This window comes from Poecile atricapillus, chromosome 1 (genome assembly GCF_030490865.1).
Source record: "Poecile atricapillus isolate bPoeAtr1 chromosome 1, bPoeAtr1.hap1, whole genome shotgun sequence".
NCBI classification, from domain to species: domain Eukaryota; kingdom Metazoa; phylum Chordata; class Aves; order Passeriformes; family Paridae; genus Poecile; species Poecile atricapillus.
This window is the reverse complement of record NC_081249.1, coordinates 143,755,384-143,776,036: the sequence shown is the minus strand read 5'-3', so window position 1 is coordinate 143,776,036 and position 20,653 is coordinate 143,755,384. Positions and strand designations below refer to the sequence as shown.

At 42.8% G+C, this 20,653-nt stretch overlaps 1 protein-coding gene and 1 long non-coding RNA gene across 4 annotated transcripts in view; both read left to right on the top strand.

Annotated features, from left to right (window-relative positions):
- Nucleotides 1–4,037: 4,037 nt before the first annotated feature.
- LOC131574646 (uncharacterized) lies at nucleotides 4,038–5,705 on the top strand. 2 transcript variants are annotated; one of them, XR_009276553.1, is made up of 3 exons: nucleotides 4,038–4,169; nucleotides 4,301–4,497; nucleotides 5,569–5,705. It is a non-coding gene; the product is annotated as an uncharacterized LOC131574646 (long non-coding RNA). The 2 variants fall into 2 exon arrangements; XR_009276555.1 differs by having other exon boundaries at nucleotides 5,543–5,656.
- Nucleotides 5,706–12,528: 6,823 nt separating this feature from the next.
- Nucleotides 12,529–20,653, top strand: part of INO80 (INO80 complex ATPase subunit) — a 66,496-nt gene continuing 58,371 nt past the window's right edge. The window contains exon 1 of one of the 2 annotated variants that reach the window (XM_058829160.1): nucleotides 12,529–14,411. The gene's annotated coding sequence lies outside the window, so the exon portion shown is untranslated. Of the gene's footprint in view, nucleotides 14,412–17,297; nucleotides 17,449–20,653 lie in introns of those variants that run through there. The other variant, XM_058829168.1, reaches the window with a different exon arrangement.

Below are 20,653 nucleotides of genomic sequence, written 5' to 3'. Positions count from 1 at the left end.
ATGAAATAATAACTCATTTTGGGAAGGTCTTGGGAGTGTATTGCGTTAAAGCTTACTGGTTAAATAACAATGGGTAATGTCCAGTGAGACTGCTACTGAAAGTAACTACTCCAAAGGTAATCAGTTGAGATAAGAGTGCCCCCTGTTTACATCCTGGAGGCAAGTTCATTGTATATATTGTACATGTGCAAGACTCTGGACTCTGTTGGGAAGTTAAAATGCTTAAAGTTCATGTTAACTTGGTCTTACTTTTATTCACACAGGCAAAAGTGTCTCTATTAAATGATCTATTTATCTGAGCCTCCCTTACTAATGGCATAAATACAGGATTATTTAAGAAAAACATTTCTAATGTATAAAGGTCCTGTGTATTTCTATTGGCATCTGCTTTGTTTTGGAGACAGGAGCAAAGTGCTGAGGAGCAAGTAGCTAGAAGGCATCTACTGGATTTACCAAGTGATTAACTTACTCCATTCTGTCTTTTTTAATGTACTTGCTTTATTCTATATGCAATAATCTGAAAATTAATTAGTTGTAGTTCAATACTGACTTTGTTTCTGATGGGATGCTTAAGTCATTAGACTTACCTAGTCTTTAGCAAGTATCCAAACATTGCTTTTCAGCACCAGAATATAAATTGTTTCTGTCATCGAATTAACCCGATTCAGGGGAGGGAACAGCAATGCTTTTTCAGTGTATTGAAATGCTTCCTTCCTTTCACAGGAGGAGAAGGGATGGGATGTACTTGCTGGGGGAACCACAACTTACACTGAGTGTAATTCTGATTTCCAAACTCAATTGTGCCAAGTTTGTTTTCCTCAGCTCTGAAGAGGTGAACAAGGTGGTTCTTCCAAGAAGCCTTGGAAGAACAAAGCTTCTTCCAAGGTAAAAGGTTCCTCCAAGGTATTGTTTACAATTATTCTCCCTCTCTTTCTTGTTTATTTGTTTGTTTTGGTTTTGGTTAGTTGGTTTTGGTTTTGGTTTTTGTTTCTTCTTTCCCAGTAGTATTCCTAGGTAGAAGAATTTCCTTGGTTTGTTTCCTTGTCAGCTTGTGGTTTCAGGGAGAATTTCCTATGAGCATTTTACCTGTGATACAACAGTTCCAGAACAATTGCACAAGGAAGTTAGAGTCATATAGATGCTCTCAAAACATTTATAATTGTGTCTTGGGAAAGCTAGTAAAAATATATTTCAAACCCCTGCAGACCCATGCTCCTAGATGGCTTTGCTTTGAGTCTTCTCACAAGAACACATTTGAATAGTTTATTCTTCCTTATGGTCCTGTGATGTTACCATTTTTTATTATTTTGATAACTTCTGTTTGACTACAGTAAAGTTTCAGTGATGCAACTGTTTTTTCATATTGGTGAGTTTGTATAATTGCCCTCCAATTACAGTACCTAACTAATGAATCAAATATTACTGATTCAGGGTAAAGACTTACAGATATTTAATTTGCATGGTTCTTAGGCTCCAGTCAGGTACTTCATTCTTTGTACTTTGAACTCCAGTTTACCTTAAGACTGTTGCTGATCTTTGCTTCGAACATTTGTTCAGGTTCTGCTTTCACCTTATATTTTCAGAATAAATGTGAACTTTTATCTGAGATAAGAGCTTTTTTGTGGAAAATAAGCTTATTGTTGGGTAGCTTCAGGATCTTCTGTAAGAACCATGCACGCTAAATTAAGGAGTTACTTCATATGCAGCTGTTAATTTTCTGAACAGAGGCAGAGGGTATTGCATGAAATATTTCTCTTTCACATTTCACCAGCATGGACATTTTAATAATGTTTTGACTTCTGTGTTAGGTTTGGTCATCTTGCTTTCTCAGGTGCACTTTAAGCTGTTGAACAAACAAGCAAAATTGTAGCCCATGGAGTTCTCCCTGTGTTTCCTTAGAGAGCCATCTCAGGGCCCCAGATAGCCCAAAATATTCCCTCTGAGGTAATGTGGATATTAGCCAAGCAATGTACTTAGTCTTTGTCAGACAACATTTTTCCCAGAGATTGTTATCTGTTGGTTTGTCAGTATCAGAACAGGATGTATTTGAGAGAACAATGGTAACAGAAAGGTAGGTACAGAGCTTGTTATCTGCAGGCATGGGAAGGAAACTGGCCTGCTTTCCAAAACGTTTATCCTGTAGCTCTTACCAACTGTAAAAGTGACTGAGAAGCACAACTGACCTTTTGGAGAAATCAAAATGCTTCAGCCAGTGAGCACTCCTCTTGGTGACTATTTTAATCTTATACTTGTTCCTGAAATATACACGGTGTGATAGATAACTCGAAGCTCAGTAAGACTATTGCTCTTTGGATTTGTGCTGGCTCTCAGGTGCTGATCTGGTTGTGTGGTTCCTGCTCTGACATATATACAGGTGTATACCTATACAGGCACAGATTCAAAATCAGCTTGTTCTGTTCTTAGAGAATGGTGACAATAGTGCAAGGCCTGTATAGGCTAAAGAAAAGTTAGTTGCATTTACTGGGGTAGTGGGAGAGAAAATAGAATCATAGAATGGTTTGGGTTGGAAGGTACCTTAAAGATCATCTTGTTCTAGAGAAACCTTGCATTAGACCAGGTTGCTCAGAGCCCCAGCCTGGCTTTGATAGGATAGGACATCCACATCTCCTTTCATGTAAAATATATACTTTGGTCATTTTACAGTAGTCTGCTGTTTGTATATTGTCCACAGCTGAGATGCTAAGTGTCTCAGCTATTTCACTGTCCGTTCACTTTTATATTTAACAATTCAAATACCAAAGTACGGGAGTAAAAAAATAGAAGGAGCAAGGGTTGGTGTGCTCTGTCTGTTAGATTTGTCTTTCCAACAATCTTTTCCCTTCCCTAGCCAAGCCTGGAAATTAGGGTGCACTCTTTTTAGTGCATGTAATATTTTAAGGTGAAACTTTTTGTTCATTGTGTATCATAATGACAAAAAGTAGTGCTGCAGTTCACTTTTTTAAATAGACAGGGTTTTTTGTCAAATAATAGAGTTGGGGTCATGCTCTAGACTGTAAGCATTTAAATCAGACAGTTCATGCTTCAAGTCATGCATGGCTGCCACTGTGTCTCAGACTGTCTCTTTTACCAGTACAGTGTCCTTCAGTGTCATGGATACACAGGTAACCTTCAAAGGTATTCTGGTTGGGAACAAAAATTTAACCAAGAGAAACTTCAGGGCATTCTCTCAGAGAAGGTCAACATGACTAGAACGTGACAGTTGTTGAACCGTGTAAATGTTGTGGCTTTGTTCTAGCTGGAAAGAAACTGCAGGCAAGGCTGATAGAATCTTGTGTAGACACATTTTGAAAGGTAGTTACTACCCAATAATAGCAGCAGGTTTAATATGCTTTTTTTTTAGAGGTGTATTAGCTGTCCTTGATCAAACTTGGAACAACCTGAGGCTACTGTGACTTAAGCAGGAGCCAGGTCAGCTGGTGCATTATGTTCTTTCTTCTTTCTGCCCCTTGCACAAGTGTAGAAATAGGTTCAAATATAGGCATCCAGCACTGGGAAACAGCTTCTGGTAAAAGCAGAGCTGAAAATGAGGGAACAGCCCAAGTTATCACAAAAATCTGATTTTGCTGGTGCTGGCCCTGGTGCTGGTAAATATGTGACTAGCAGGAGAATTAAGAGCCTTTTGAAGAGAAGAAAGTAACACAATGGCTATGATCCTTCATAATGGGCATAGATATGTTTTACATAGTTATATATGACTTCTGCTTGCATATATGCTAACTTTTCATGTCATAGATATGACTGCCTGTAGTAACTCCTCAAAGCCCTAACCTGGACTATGTAGTAAGCTTTTTATAGCACAGGTTTCTCTCAGTTACTTTCTAATCTTAGTTTGGCCTTTTGCCCTTAAAAATTATGTTATTTCATTACAGATCAAATATCAGTCAGTGTTAAGTCTTAACTGTATGTAAAAGGTAGAGCTGAAAATTCCCACCAGCACTCCCGAAGGTACTGGCTAGAACATGTAACAGAAACAGTGGAAATAATTAACCAGAACTACCCACACTAGGCTCCAAGGTACACAGAATTGCACTCATTGTTCTGTTCTCTTGGTATGAGCTGCCATGCCTGCTTTCCTTGCACTGATAGTTCTCTAGGCTTGGAGATTCAATTACTCTGATTCCTTGGCCTGAATCCTACTTCTAATGGAAGTAAGTGACTGACATAGTCTGATTTTGGGTACCCTGTAGTGTACCTGATATTGTGGAATTAAACTGTCTTGTCTTCTACTCTGTAGTGCTGGAAAAATAACTGGCAGGTACTTCTGAATAAATTCTCACAGATGCTTTTTGTGAAGCACTTCCCAGAGACAGCTTCTCAGTGCTGTTAAATGGAAACAGCCTGGATGCACAAATGAGAGTCTGCACAAAAAATGCAGCGGTGGAATTAAGAACTCTGGTTTACATGGAATCCTGCCTGCATAATTTGAAAAATAATATCCCTGGTTTTGGCCAGTGGCTGCAACAGTTTATTCTTACAGTAAGTAAACTAATATAATTAACACACCGTTTAGAGTGTAGCAGTGTTCTGATGTTCACTGTCTTCCCTGATGTTTTTATAATACTTTAAAAATCACCTGTTGAAGTAACTTTTAATAAAGTTTGTGGAAGTTTGATACTGTTATTTCACATTTGACTTCCTTGGGGGCAGAGGTTGTGTACCTGTTGGGCTCTAGCAGCCTAAAAAGCTGCACAGTGAGCAGGCAACTGGTTGTTAGTGCTTACATCCCTAATCTTGCTTTCTGGGTATCCTCACACTCTGAAACTTCTGCCTATTGTAAACTGTGGGTTGCCTATCTGTGTACTACCAAAATAAATACTGCAATTCTGCCTAAAGATGTGTGCTGAAAAAAATACAGAAAATTTGACAGCTTGAGAGATACTTTCCATAAGACAGAAGTCCATGAGTCTATGAGTTAAGGTTTAACCATAAAACATTTGAGTGATGAACTCACTGCTGCTATCTGATTCCACAGATCAATGCAAAGAGGTAAAAAGGATGAAACCAGGAATAGAAACAAGCAAACATTAGAACTGCCATGTAGTTGCTGCTGGAGGCTGTTGCCTGTTTTCCTTCTGACTCTATGTGTTTTCAAAGATGAGTCATGCTGGCAAAATCAGTTTATAGGCAAAGGTTTATGACAACTTACCTATCCTTTCATCATGTTTTCCTTATCTAGTATCATTAGTTTAGGTTTTAGATAAAAGGCAAAACTGTAAGTATCCTGGGAAAATATCACTGTATGTTTACTCTCTCCTGATACTAAGAGTACTGGGCTAGAAGGAGCCATAGGAGAATGCAACATAAAACTTATATAAGTCACTCTTAAAACCTAATCTACCCTTTCACATAACACCTTTAAGGAGTCAGATTGCTAGCTCTGCAGCTGCATGCAATTGGAATGGTGATTAATTTGCTCATAGCATACTTCACTTCTAATGTGCAACCCCACTGTCAAACCTCCACATTCTTTGCCTTAGATTAATGGACATTGGTCATGGCATATTGATCCCTTCCATCACAGGTTGTTGATGCTCTGCAACTGTTCAGTTTTCAGTGACAACTCGTGGCTTCCTTCTGCACCATGTCTGCACATTGCAGGTGAAGATGCCTTCCAGTGAGATGCAATCCTGAAGTGCAGACAGCAGGTGACTTCAGTGAGTGATTCAATGAGGCACCTTCTGAAGACTCAGTTGTGAGCTGTCCTTTGTCCATCTTGAGATGCCTCTGTGAGGTTCTTTTTAAGAGCAAGGCAGTAAGCAGTGCTTAAATTGCTGTAGCTAAGGATATTTTGTAACACTGCCTTGAGAGACAGGTGCAAGCATTAGTTGGCATCAGTGCATATGCTGGTATTTCCTAATAGCTCATTTGAAATTCAGGTTTTGAAGAACCACAAAGATTGTACAATACAGGCTATATATAACTTGGGTGGAAAAATGTTCTGGGTATCTTAGTATTTTTGGCTAATTCTGAAACCTAGTTTCAACAGAACAAATTGCTTAAAATGAATCCTGGGTCAGATGGGGAAAAGGGGAACTTATTGACAGCACTATTAGAATGAAATAATTCCTGTGCAGCTCAGCAGCCCAATTATCATTCTCTATTTTCATTAGTTTTGTTAATCTTTCAGATGGGAACAAGCAAGGAAAAACTTGATGGGTTAAGAACTTCTAAGATTTGGGGAACATAAGTTTGATAAAATAGATTATTTCATATGGAAGGAACTTACAATGAGCCTGTAATACAACTGCCTGACCAGTTCGTGGCCGGCCACGTTAAAGCCTGGTACTAAGGTGTTGGGGGTTAGGTGTCCTTCTTTTAGTTCTAGCTTGCCTGTGGAACTTTTACCCATTATTTTGGGGAAAACCTAACTGCGGGTACTTGGTGGGTACTTGAAGAACATGAAAAGTTTGGCTGGCCCCAGGGGTGAAGGGGACAGGAAAAGGGGAGGGTGGGGACAGTTTGGCGGTTTCTTCAGCTTCAGAGAAGGACACTTTGGGCACAGAGCTGTTGCGGTGGGGAGAAGGGAATTTTGCCATCACCCAGACGGAGCTGCTGCTTCTTCTCCTTCTTCCCTTTTCGTTGGTGGCCTCGCACCCCCTGTCCTGCCGGGACGTGTGGCAGTGCCAGGCACCGCCGCGGAGCTGCTGATCCACCTCATCCACCAGCCCAGGATCTCAGCTCATCCCTGCTGATACACCTCAGCCACCTGGCCAGGATCTCAGCTCGTCCCTGCTGTTCCAGCCGACTGTTCCTCAGAGCCCTGCAGGAGCACCAGAACTGACTGCCCGAGGGGGTTTGTGAAACAAAGCCTCTCCTCCATCCCTTCCCATCTCAGCTGAGAAAAGCTGTCACGGGGCTCCTGGTTCTGTTTTCTTGCTAGCACTGTAGTTATTGTTGTTTGTTTGCCTTGTTATACATACTAGTAAAGAACTGTTATTCCTATCCCCAGATCTCTGCCTTGATCTCTCTTGAAGAGAGCCCCTTGATTTCAGAATCATAATAATTCGGAGGGAGGGAGTCTACATTCTCTCATTCCAAGGGAGGCTCCCACCCTCCCTAGCAGACACCTGTCTTCTAGAACTGAGACATTAGGACATTGTCCAAATGCCTCTTAAATAATGTCAGGCTTGGGGCATTAACCACCTCTCTAGGAAGTTTGTTCCAGTGTTTGACCACCCTCTCAGCCAAGAAATATTTCCTAATATCCAGACTAAACCTTCCCTGGTGCAGCTTTGAACCATTCCCACATGTCCTGTCACTGGATACCTGGGAGAAAAGCTCAGCACCTTCTTCTCCACTGACCAGCTGGTGATGCTGTGTTTGATGCATCCCAAGATGCCAGGGCATACTGCTGACTCCCACTAAGCCTGCTAGCAATCAGGTCCCTGTCTGCAGGGCTGCTTTCCAGCCACTCTCCCAATACATACCTGTGTCCGATGTTATCCCATCCTAGATGCAGAATTTGGCATTCCAACTTGGAAAATTTCATCCTGTTGTAGCCCAATGCTTCAATCTACGTAAATCCCTCTCCAAGGCCTCTTGTCCATCAAGAGTCAAGAACATCTCCCAGTTTGGTACCATCAGCAAACTTGCTAATGCTGCATTCAATTTTTGCATCCTGATTGTTGATAAATATACTGAACAGAACAGGCTCTGGAATTGAACCACAAAGAATACCAGTGGTATCCTTCAGCTGGTGCCAGTTGCCCCCTAGACGGATATAGCTCCATTCATTAGAACCCTTTGAGCTCTGTCTTTCAGGCAGTTTTTCACCCAGAGCACCATGAACCAGCATACCCCACAGTAGGGCAACTCTTGTCCAGAAGGATGCTCTGAGGGACAGTATTAAAAGCCTTACCAAAATAAAAAAGAATGTGAGCAGCAGGACCAGGGCATTGATGGTCCCCCTGTACTCAGCACTGGTGATGTCATGCCTCAAACCCTGCATTCAGTTTTGGGCTCCTCACTATAAGAACATTGAGGTGCTGCAGCATGTCCAGAGAGGGGCAAGTGAGCTGGTGAAGGGTCTGGAGCACAAGTCTATGAGGAGCAGCTGAGGGAACTGGAGTTGTTTAGTGTGGAGAAAAGGAAGCTCAGTAGGGACTTTATTGCTCTCTACAAGTACCTGAAAGGAGGTTGTAGTGAGGTGGGGATTGATCTCTTTACTCTGCTAACAAGCAACAAGACAAGAGGAAATGGCCTCAGGTTGTGCTAGGGGAGGTTTAGATTGGATATAAGGAAAAGCTGCTTCACTGAAAGGGTGGTCATGATGGAACAGGCTGTCTGGGAAAGTGGTGTAGTCAGCATTCCTAAAGGTAAAAATGTGTGGTTAGTGGTGGACTTAGGGATGTCGTTTAGTGGTGGAGTTGTCAGTGACAGCTTAACAGTCAGACTTGATGATCTTTGAGATTTTTTCCAAGCTAAATGATTCTATGATTCTATCATTTCCTGGGACTTTTAATCACATGACCTTGCTTTTTTGTGCTGGGGAGGTGTTGAGGTGGGGTGAGACTTCCAAAGAAGCTATTAAATAAGGATATTAGATACTTAATGAGACCTCACCAAACAAGCAATGGTATTGGTGTGGTCTTTTTCTGTCTGCTCAATGAAATAATCTTGTGAGGGCTTGCACTAACTGTGTAAGATACTGTTGGTATTAAATTTGGGTGAAAAGTGCGTGGTCAAACATCCTTACTCATCAGAAAGAGACCGAGTTAACGTGATTAAATCCTTTTAGTGCCTCAATTTTGCAATTGTAAATCTCTTGAAGTATTTATTAGGAAAAGAGAATGTAGCTCTATCTTCATGAAAAAAATTGTATTTTTCTTTGCCCTAGTTTAACAAAGCACTGAAGCACAGACTTGAACCCTCTGGGAATTACTTAAGGGCTCAGAACCGTAAATCCCATTATTGAGGATTTAGGAGTAGATTAGATAACCACAAGAGGTCATAGTTGCTTCACAGATATAATAGAGGAGGTCATATTTGAAAATATTTTCTCTTTAGAGGAAAGCTGCCAAAAAAAGAAGGTTGTTCCTACCTAGTTCATGGGGAAAAAATGAGCTTGACATGTAAATTTCCAATGTGAAATGCATGTGAAAGTAGGCATGACACAAGAGAAAAAAACCAGTTTGTTAAAGGGAAGAGAGTACAAATTCTGCTTTTTATTAGGCTACTTGTAGAATTTTTAAAGTGGTTCTCAGCTTGCTGAAGACAATCCTTTTGTAAATCCATCTATTCCGTAAGATTAGCCAAGGAATTAATTTGATCCTGGGTATTTCAAATGGTATTTTGAAAATTGATTTGATATCTCATCTGGTTGTCATACTTCCTGCATTTAAAGCAGTTGCCTTCTGAAGCAACTGCTTTAGAATCTAGTATGGGTAGTAAAAGTAGCCATTTTCACTGTCATTTCACTGTTAATAATTTTCTGCAATTTCTGTATCTTGGGAGTAGATTACAAAATAAAAAGTTTCTTCCACTTTATTTGAAATCTGCTTGCAATACATATTTAAAGTCCAAATATGAAGTGGCAAAAAGCCATAATCACTTTCTGACTAAATGTACACAGCTCCTACTAGGGTGAGATCATCCTTGTGATCTTCAAAATATTCAGGAGTTCTTGATTTCAGGCTTATGCATGATTGCATGTACCTTTGTATGATTTACTAGCAACAGTAAAGTATTGCCAGTAGATCACAGAAGCCAAAAGAGATAATGCAATATTCTTGTTAATGTAGAGAGTAGCTCTACATCTTGTTAATGTAGTATTAGCAGAAGAGGATGAAGAAGAAAATAGAGAAAAAAATAATGAAAATGAAGGAAATAAAAAGAAAGGCATCTCATCGATCCTGATGTTTTTGGAAAGGTATGGTTTCCTGTGTCATCGGCTGCAAGTGGTAGTTGAGTTTTCTGAGTGGTGCATGCTCCCTGCTAAGCAAGGGGTGGACGCTCGCTGACTTTTTACCCACAAACCAGATGCAAAGCAGTGACCTCTGATCCTCAATGCTTCATTATCGAAACTCTCAGCTTCCCTCTTCCGTGTCTTTCAGAAACTGATTATCTTCCTCTCTGCTGAGGGGGAGGAGTGAACACAAACTTGCCACACTGAAAGTCTTGGCAGTTCCTGCATTTTCAGTGTAACTGCCAGCAGTAATTGTTATTCTTGTGGATGCAGACACCTAGGAGAAGTGTTCCTGTTTCTCTGCAGCTCTGTCACTAGAAAAGAGCTAGTAAAGGAGCCACACGTGCTACATTTTTAACCTCCATGTGGATTCATATTGATGGTTGTTAGATACTTGAAAATACAGACGTGTTCTCATGTTTAGGACTTAGATTCAAAGAAGCAGACGCCTGGGAACCCTTCAGTCTACAGAAGCAAATACTTTCCTGGAAGTGCAGAGTCCTCTTGCTTAAGAGGTGCCAGTTCACATGTAGAGCTCTGCTACCACAGAGCCATGTGCAGCACTGTTGATATCCTGAGTGCCCTCACGGTAAAGCTGCAGTAGATAAGGTGCTGTGCTGTATGTGATAGCAGGATTGTTTGTGTGCCGTTGGCTAATTACAGAGGGAGCTCGTCCCCCGTTCTAACAAAACTAAGTATGCTTTTTCTTATGTATTGTTTTGATTTCTTTTCTATTTTTCCTTATTATCCCACTTGCATGGAGCTGTCAGAGGAGCTGTGTCAGCTGGCAGACGTGCAGAAACTGAGAAGGGAGCAAGCAAGAGAAGACTACTGAATGAATGAGAATGATCTTTTGATCAAACAGCCATAGAATTTAATAGAGAGAAATAATCCATAGAAGGAGAGAAACTACAGAGATGATGGGGATTGCTTTCCCACAAAAATTAAAAAAGCATGGTCTCAAACCACATCCTTCAACAATCAAGGATGTACTTTATCAAAGCAGAGTTCAAAAATCAAATTTATGTGGTAAAATATGTGGGAAAGACCTTAAACGGAACTCAAGCAGACTGTATGAATTTAATTTCTGACACAGTTGATTTGATGAGCTTAGACTGGCTGTTTGGAGACATCCAAGTGAAAAAATGGGCTATTCCCCTTGCAGAGGTGTCAAACAAAAGCTCCTGACTTACAATGAATGACAGGTAATTCAACATTCCATTGTTGAATGGAAATAATGATGGTCTGTCTTTTGGAGGAAATTCCTGCTGTGTCTGACTGAGCTAAGAGTGACTTTTATTTTTCTTGCATTGTTAACAGACCACTTTCTTAAACTGTATAGGTTTTTTTGTTACCTATTGCAGGTATATAAAATTCTCATTAGAGCAGCTTCCTGCTGGAAGTTGCAAACCACCACCACCCACCATTTTTTGCCAGTGCTGCCACCTCCAACTTGTGGGTAAGGCTGCAACACCACTGTGCTATGTGTCTACAGACAAGTGTGTGTGAAAAGCAGTTTAGGAGGTGTAGACCAGTCCCTCCCCAAGCAAAATCAGGTTTTAAGGCAAAACTCTGCTCTACCACAGGACAAAATTAATGTAGGCTGTGCCTCAGCCTCAGAACAAATTTTCTGACATATCGGTAAACACTGATGCATGTAGAATAGGAAGAGTGGAAAAGGTCAAAGGTCACTGTGCCAACCAGATTGCAGTCCAAGAACAATCTGGGCATCAGGCTGCAAAGGTGGGAATAATAATGACACCAGCTTGGAAGGGATGTGACAGCTGTATGTGAGTACATGTTTGAGTTGGTTTTCTTTGGATGTAAATTGGTATGACTGTGTTTCTGATGTAGCTGGACATTTTAAAAAAGTATTTTTAGCGGAAACATTGGTTTTCTGGTGTGTTGTGTTTTTTTACCTCTCCCCACAAAGTACTAGATTGGCAGTATTTAAATAGGTCTTCATTTGCAACTGTAAGTCAGACTTGCTCACTTCACAGAGTGACAAAAACTGCCAAGGTTTTCTCTTTGTCATTTAACTGAAGGAAGATTTTTCCAAGCAGTCATGGATTACCACAGATCAGTGGGGTACAATGTGCAACATGCAGGCTCTTCTGTCAGAGAGATCAAGAGCTCTTAGGTTATATTGCCACAACCAAAATCATCTGGGTCCATCAAGTCCTATTACCAGACAGAAAATGGTGATATGTCAGGTAAGGGAAGGAGGGGGGGAAGAGAAGCGGAGAGATGAAGGCACCAAGTCTGGGATATAGAACAGTGGAATGTCTCTACAGGATACAAAGTAATTGCTGAGGCTCCCCTTCTTGGTAAGAGACTGAGCTGCTTTCTCAGCCTCTTCCAAGCATGCTGAATCTCTGACTGCAACGGCATTATCATGGAATAAGGATTTCCAGAGAGAGACTTCACAGTCAAATTGCATCTGTGCCACTATATAATGATGCAAGCAGCAAAACTTTCTTGGGTAAATGGAAGTATCACTTTACCTTTGGTTCTCTTTTGGGAACAGCATAAAAAAAAGAAATAGACTGAAATGGAGTCATCACTCACTGATGCACAAGATTGAAAATTACTATAGTTTTTTAATGGTTCATCAGCCACAGTAATGCTGCTCAGTGCCAGCTCTGTTTGTCTGAGCATGGTACTAACACATAACCAAATAATGCACACTTCCTAAACAGCCCTATTCCCGGCTGTACTTAGAGATACAATTAGCATCACCAGTTAAGGATAACACTAGGGAAATTTCACAGGAGCAGTAGCAATGGTCTTATTTTTATATCCTAGCAATTGTGCCCAGCTAGCAACTAAGCCCCATGAAGCTGCTCCCTCCTGCCCTACCCCAGTGGAATGGGGCAGAGAACCAAAAGTAAAACTCCTAGCTTAAGAGTAGTTTGATAATTGAAAACAAAGTAAAATATAGTAATAGAGTAAATAATACGAATGATAAAAAGAGAAAGAAAACCAAGTGATGCACAGTACAATTGCTCACCCCACGCTGACCAATGCCAGATTCCATTCCTGAATCCAGACCGGTCTCACTTCCAGATAGCTCCCCACAGTTATACTGGGCATGATGTTCTTTTGGTATGGAATATCCCTCTGGTCAGTTCAGGTCAGCTGTTATGGCTGTGCACCCTCCCAAGATTTTTTTTCGTTCTCAGCGGCAGAGGATGAGACACAACAAAAAAGTCCTTGATTCAGGATAAACGAGACTTAGCAAAACTCAGAACATCAGTTTTTTTAATTCTGAATACAAAACTCAGCACTGTCCTAGCTACTGAGGAATTAACTCCATCCCAGCCCAAATCAGGACACTGGTACCTACTGAGCACTGGAGTGACACAGCTTATTCATGAAACACAGATTTTCATCGCTATGCAGTAGGTGATCTGGATTAATCATCCATTTAAGGATTTGCTCTAAGTGTACTAGTAAATGGGTTTTGGGAGGCAGCGGTGCTGAACAGCCGATGGCCACACCGTGTTTACGGTGCAAAGCATCTTCGCAATTAACCTTTCAGGCCTGTTCGGTCCAGAGCTCCTCTGATGCAACTCTTAGTGCATGACAAAGCGGTAGAAGGCACGTAGCCTCACCAAATGCCCCCACGTGTTAACCCTGACGGCGCCCCGCTTCCAGCGCCGCCAGCCCATCACCACTCTCGTTAGCTGCGGGGGCTGCCAGGCCAGCACATGCTGCCTGGCTGCCAGGGGCGGCCTCCGCGACACCCACACGCGCACGGCCCTGGCTCCCCGCCCGCTCGGGCCCCGGGGGTGACAGCGAGCGGAGCCCGCGGACAGAACGGACAGGGCCCACCCCGCGCCCCCCGCGGCGCCTCAAGGGCGAGCGCGCGTCACTTCCGGGACGCACCCGCCTCCCCGCGCGAGCATCGCGAGACCCCGCCCCGCCTCGCGCGAGACTCGTTGGCTCACCCGGCCGCCTAGCCGAGTCCCTTCGGCAATTTCCGTCACCGCCAGACCCGACCAATCGGCCGCAGGAGCGCATCGATGAGCAAAGGCCCCCCGCGGGGTCCCTGCGGGGCCGAGCCCCGCGGTGCGGGCGTGGGGTTCGTGCGACGGCCACGACGGCGCGGCCGGAGCGGCGGAGCCCAAGCGCGGGACCGGAGCGGCGGGGAAGCATGCGGGGTTCGATTGATCAGGCCTGGGCATGGCGCCTCTCCTCCCCCCCGCCATGGCTCCCCGTGTCCCTGCTCCTCTACTCTCAGTGAGCGAAAGTGGCCGCCGCCGCCGTCCCAGCGCCCGCAGCCGCCGCCTCCTCCTCAGCACCAGCGCGGGCGCCATCTTGGCGAGGCAGGAGCCGGGAGCGCCCCGCGGCAGGAGACAGGCAACGCCAGCCCCGGCAACGCGGGGCGAGAGGCCGGGTGGAGCAAGCGGGGGAGCCAGCCCGGGAGACACCCCCAGCCCCCCGCCGCCGCCGCCGCCGCGTCGCCGCCGGGCCCGCTACCCAGGTGAGCCACCGCGGCCACTGCGCAAGGGCACGCCGGGCCGGGGCTACTGGAGGCGGCAGCGGGGGCACCGGCCGGGCAGGCCGCAGCTTCACCCCCCGCGCCGACCGGCGGCCGCAGCAGCCGGGCCTCTTCTTAAAGAGACAGGCCCCTTCCCCGCCCTGCCCGCCGGATGCGCCCCGCGGTACCGGCGGCCGTGCAGCCGCCGTTCCCCCCCCAGCCCCCGTCCAGAGCGGCGGCCGGGCCCCGCCGGGGGGGAGTTGCGGGGCAGAGGGGGAGTTGTTCAGGGGGGTCGGCGGGGGGTGCGGGGGCGCCGCCGCGCACCTGCGGCCGCACGTGCGGGCGGTGGCGCGTGCGCGGGGTGCGGGCGGGGGGGGCGGGGGGGCACGCGGCGAGGGCGGCGGCGCGGCCGGGCCGGGAGCGCCGCGTCACCGGCGGGAGCGCGCGGCCGCCGCCGCCTGTGGGGGCGCGCCTGCGGGAACGCGCCCGCCTTGTTCCCCCCCCCGGTGCCGTCAGAGCGCGGCCTCCGCCCCGCGGCCGCCCCGGGAGCCGCGGCAGGGCCGGGCCCGGCCGGGCCGAGCCGATCCGAGCCGCCCCAGGGCGTGAGGCCGCGTGGCGTGGTGCTGCCCGCAGAGCCCGGCGGGGCGGGGACCGGGGCTGCCCCAGCGTCCCCGGAATAGCCACCGGCACCTGCAGGAAGGGGCCGCCTGCCAGACTCGTGGCGTTGTTGATAGAAAGTGTCTCCCGGGTGCCCATGAAACGTAGTTCGGTGCTATGTTGGCGCTGGTGAATGCGCAGTTGTCTAAAGCTGCGCTGTAAAGTCTGGTCCTGTTTGATTGCAGACAGGTAGCCTGGTGCAGTTTCTGTGCGTGACTCAATTCAATTTCTGTTCATGATTTAGCGTTATATATTCTTAACGCTGTTGCCGGTCTTCTGTGGAAGATTTCCCCCTCTGCGGTGTTGTAGATAATAATAAATTCCTTTAGTTTATTTTCACCTTTGCGTGAAGAAAATGGTGCTAGTCAAGTTAGTTTCTTATAGTGAAATGTGTATAATTGGGATTTTAGTTTCCTCTCTTATAAACAAAACTGCACGGATTTGTACAGCCCATCTGGTCTGCCTGTATGTATGTGACCAACACATTTTTTAACTTCCACGAATCATTTGTGTTGTTGCTCCTTTAGTGCATATGTATAAGAGTGTCGTGACACTGGTGAGATATTGAGGGAAAAGTACAAAAGACAGAACTGTAACTTGAACCTTTTACCAGGGCTAAAGGATGTTGACTGTAATTCTCGTTTATTACTCACAAGTATATTGTTAAAGTTGCTGAAAATACATCAATTCTTGATGGTTCAAGTGAGCAACTTTCATTCCATTTGGGTATAATGTAATAAACTGTAAATTCTGTAATAAGCATGGTCTTTGACAGGATAGACAACATGCTAGAAATTGGTTTAGATGGCAGATCCTCTTAGAGATTTTTTTGGTCATAGTTCCCTTTTCGTGGTCTGGGGTGGAGGGAGTAAAAACCAGACAAAACTGAAAATATCTATGCAGTTGGTATTTTGTGTGCACAGAATGGCAAAGTGTGAGGGTAACTGTTGGTGCTGCTGAGCAGAGAGTATAAATGCATTGTCAGAGGCCTCCATAAATACTATTAATTGCTCCTTTGGGACAAGAATTACTCTTAATTGAACAATTAAATAGTTAGGTTTGTTTTTCTGATAGCTTATAAATGGAAGCAGAACTCTGACACGCCAACTTTTGTGTTCAGTACGTTTGAAAGTATTCTGCTGTTTACGATGTATATGCTTCTGATACACTGCTGTATAGTTTTTCTTTTAAATAATAAATTAGGCCCTGTCTGTAACGGGGTTTTTTTGGGAATTGGAAAATCCAGAGCCAGTGCCCTACTGGCTCTTCACTGTATTTAAAAGTGATTAAAAGGTGTAACACAGATCACTGAAATGCTGTCTCGTTCCTTGGAAAACAATATGAAACCTTATGACAGAAGCAGAACAGCAAAGTAAAACATCTAGTTTACCTAGATTTCATTACTCAGAAAAGCAATTAAAATGGCTTTTTTAAATTACAAACTCAAATGGTGTGAACTCAGAGTTCAGATGTATATATGTGAATTTTATTTGTTCAACTTGAGGTTAGTGGAGTGCTTTAGGTTAATATGAAATATTATATATCCCAGTTATACTTAAGACACTGCCATAAAAAAACCCATGTGGGAATTATGTTGTGCTTTAAAATGTGGTCTATAGTTCTGGGAAATTGTTATTAGTGTAACTGTACATTTACCAAAGCAAGCAAAAATGTCAGTGGGGAAAGGAGAGCATGTAATTCTTCTTCAAGCAAAATAGTTCTTCAAGTTTTTTTTATACCACCACAATTTTCTCTACTGGAGATCATATGCATATAAAGAAGTCTGAGAAAAATCTGTCTAGCTGCTATTACTGTGCTTAGTCTACATTTTCCACACAGACCTTGACTGTGTGAATCTTCTGTTTGGAGATATATATATATATGTATGTATGTATTTGTGTCAGGATTTATTCTGGAGATATTACTACTGGAAAATCTCACAGCATTAACTGTTCTGCTGCTCCAATGAGACCTGTATGTCTCAATTCTAAATTTCTTCAAGGAGGAAAAGTATTTTAGAGGTTTGCATAAGTTTAGAAAATCTGTCTCAGTAAGTTGGTGTCAAATTGCAGAGCATGAAAAACCCATGTGTGGGAAAAACTCAGAAAACTGCTAAAATTGCAAGGCAACTAAGGTGGCATAGAAGATTGTGGTTTTTCACAGCTTCAAATCCTGCTATGGATAAAACCTTCAAATAAATGAGGAATATATACTTTCTGTGATTTCAGGTTTTTGTCCGCATGGATGTTTTGTCAGTGTGCTTACAGTGATGGGATGGAGTGGAGAAAAGAAGCTACTTCTGTGGGCTGAAATACTGGAACATGTATTGGTGCTCACCTGCCAGCTGGTTACACTTCATATCCATGCATTTAGTGTCTGGCTGGTGAGACTGAGTTACTTTTACCTCCCTGATTTGCCTTGCTAGGAAGAGGTACTGTGTATTAGCTGCAATCCAGTACCTTTTACTTGCATGGTAGCTTGTATTTGTGTATGTGCCCTCAGCTAGGAGTGGAGTTGTTATCATTATTTACTATGATGGTTGATGTTAGTCATAAAGAGCAGAAAAACTAATTCTCTGGGCCTTATCTGAGGTGTAAAGGTGGCAGCAGCTGAAGGGGAAAAAACACAAGAAGCTCATGAATGAAAAAGTACTGCTTCAAACACCTCTGCAAAGCGAACCTCATTCAGCTTGCAGCTAGGCACAAGAGCCAGATTTTGCATTTATGGGGTTCCTGTTTGATACCAGTCAGAAAAGCTTGTTGGACTTCTGTTCAGAAATATGCAGTGGATATTTGTTTAAATTGGGAGAATCTGCTTTTAAAGCTAAGCTGCTTCAGGAGACCATGGTTTTGCTGTTTGGTTGGTGCAGGTCAGTGAGCATAAAATTTAGAAACCTTGTTATAAAACCTAACTGCTCTCAGAAGATGTCCTTGGAGGATTCTTCTCCAGTGCGGGGTGTTTACTTACTGACTGGATGCTATAAATGGGCAGTCTTGAAAAAACAAGAGTGAGGGAAGAAACCCCACACCTATATTAACATTGAACCAAGCAATGTAATTAAAAACAGGAAAAGGAGGGCTCTTTCAGAACTGAACTTAGATATTAAACAAATACAATTATTATGAAAGTTATTTTCATGAAGTTATTACATTCCTGCTGATATTTTACCTGTACTTTTAATAATTTTGTGATCCATATGTTACAATTAAATGGTTTAAATGTGAACTTCTAATTAAGAATGCTAGAAGATTCAAAGTGCCAGCCTGGCAGTACAGAAGCTATTTATTTCCAAATGATGTTTTTCTGAACTGTTAGAACTCTAGGGGAGAGGAAGGGAGAAAGCAAATAGCTATTGAATTTGATACTGGAACTTTATATTAAGTTGGTGTATATCAGTAAGAAAGTCATGATGGCACAAGGATTACTCTGCAGCTTGTGCTTATTTCACCCCTGTAACATGAGTATTTAACTAAATGTTACCATCAGTAATGAATTCTTTTTGAAAATCTGAGTAGGCAAAAGGATAGATTTATTTCAAAAATGTCAGAGAAAGGTGGATTGAATATCATCACCATGTAAATCCACTGAAGCAGTATGTTGGTGATGTAAGCAGTTACATACAGCAGTGGATCAGGCTGTGTGCCTCTCATTTGTTTGTTCCTATCTTCTCTCACTTCAATGTTCAGTTTTTGCCATTGGAAATATTTGTTTATTTGTTAAAACCTAGAGTGGAAATGAAAGAATGGAGAGTGAATTAACTGTCACTTAGCCTTCTGTATTGTTACTTTGATCAGCAGAGAAGCAGTCTGTGACTGTCAGCATATAAATAAATGAAAGGCTGAATTAAATCTCTGAGTTATTCACTATTCCTTATGCTTTTGTAACACTTATTAAATTCCTTTCGGGCATTGTAAATATGTTTTAAGGATATTGTTAAGCTCTCCCGTGCTTATTTCTTTATTTGGTAGGCAGGATACAGGCTAGTAACTGTTTTGAGGACAAGAGTAATTAAAGCTGTATGTACAGGAGCCTTGTGGAGCAATTAAATGGGAAGACAAGCAAAAGCATGTAATTTTATATGGCTGAAATGCAGAGTAGTTATACTATGTCAGGTCAAGGAGGACTTTATTAAATGTGGAAATGCAAGGTTGAGTTTTGGGAATGTGGTTTTCTATAAAGAGCAGACAGGTGAAAGATGCCACGTTGTTCTGAGTTTACTGTGTTAATATAATACATGCCCATTTGAAATGGAATGAGAAAAGGAATTGCCATACTTTTTTTGCTATGTTAGCAGGGAGAGATTTTTGCTCTTTTAATATATGTAATATGTAATTTTTATTGGTGCTCATAGGGCAAGGAAAACCCCTTTCACCTTCAAGGTGTTCTTTTCTACCACCTCATCAATGATCTCTTCCATTAGAGGCACAAGTTTCATGTTTCCTCTCATTTTTTGACCCTTGTACTTAATTTCTTCAAAACAAAAAGGGTTGCCAAGCACTGGAACAGGCTGCCCAGGTAAGAGGTTGAGTCACTGTCCCTTGAGGTATTTGAAAGGTGTGTGGATGTGGTACTCGGAGACATGGTTTAGTGGTGGACTTGGCAGTGTTGGATTAGCAGCTGGACTTTATGGTCCTAGAGGTCTTACTCAGCTGAAATGATTTTGTGGTTCATAGCTCTCTCTCTTGGAAGACAGTTGATTTCAGTTTTTTTGTTAGTTTGGTTTCAAATGCCTGTTAAGCACTAAGACATATGTAGATGAAAGTTGCTTGGAAAATGTGCATCTTACTACCGTTATCAGAGGGAAAGCTTTCAGGTGTTCCTAAGTTCTGCTGGAAATGAGTATTTGGTGACAGAGGTCAGTCATTCAATTGCTGTCTGGTGTGCAAGGACCTAATATGTAGAAAGCCTCAGTCTAAAAATATTTTTTATCACAGAGCTGTTACCTTGTCTAACAAATTCTGGTGTGTTAGTGGTTATTCTCTGTGGGTAAGGATGTTAAATCAAGACTCAGTATTTATTAAGAAATAATACAATTTGCTCTTGTTCTTTGAAGTTCTGAATCTTTTCTGTAATTTTTGGAGGATAAAAGGCTTAGAGAAAGTTAGATGCTGGGTTTTGGATCTGTATATGCGAAGGGAGAACAACTTGAAGATTAGATATTCAATCTGTATGTTCACTTACGTAAGTTTAAAACAATTTAGTCACTCATTTAATAATTGAACAAATATAAAATGTCTTTGAATAAATTAATGTGACGTTTGCTTCAGGTTTTGTTGTATTTTTAAGAAGTGGTAGAAACCAGAAGAATCCTTCAGAAGAAAAATTAATCTCAAGTCTGACTGGTTTTAATTTGAGGAACCTGCTCTCGTGAGACATGGCCCTGCCTATGGCTGGGGTTGAAGCTAGATGTTCCCTAAGGGCCTTTCCAGCCTAAACCATTCTATGATTTTTGTTCTCTACCAGAAGCAAAAGCTTAAGATATTTATTTATTTGTAAATATTTAAATCTTGACAGCGCTTTCACTTATACAGTAACAACTCTAGCTTTGGAAATCATGTACCTTTCTTATGATGGCATCTTTTGTAGTC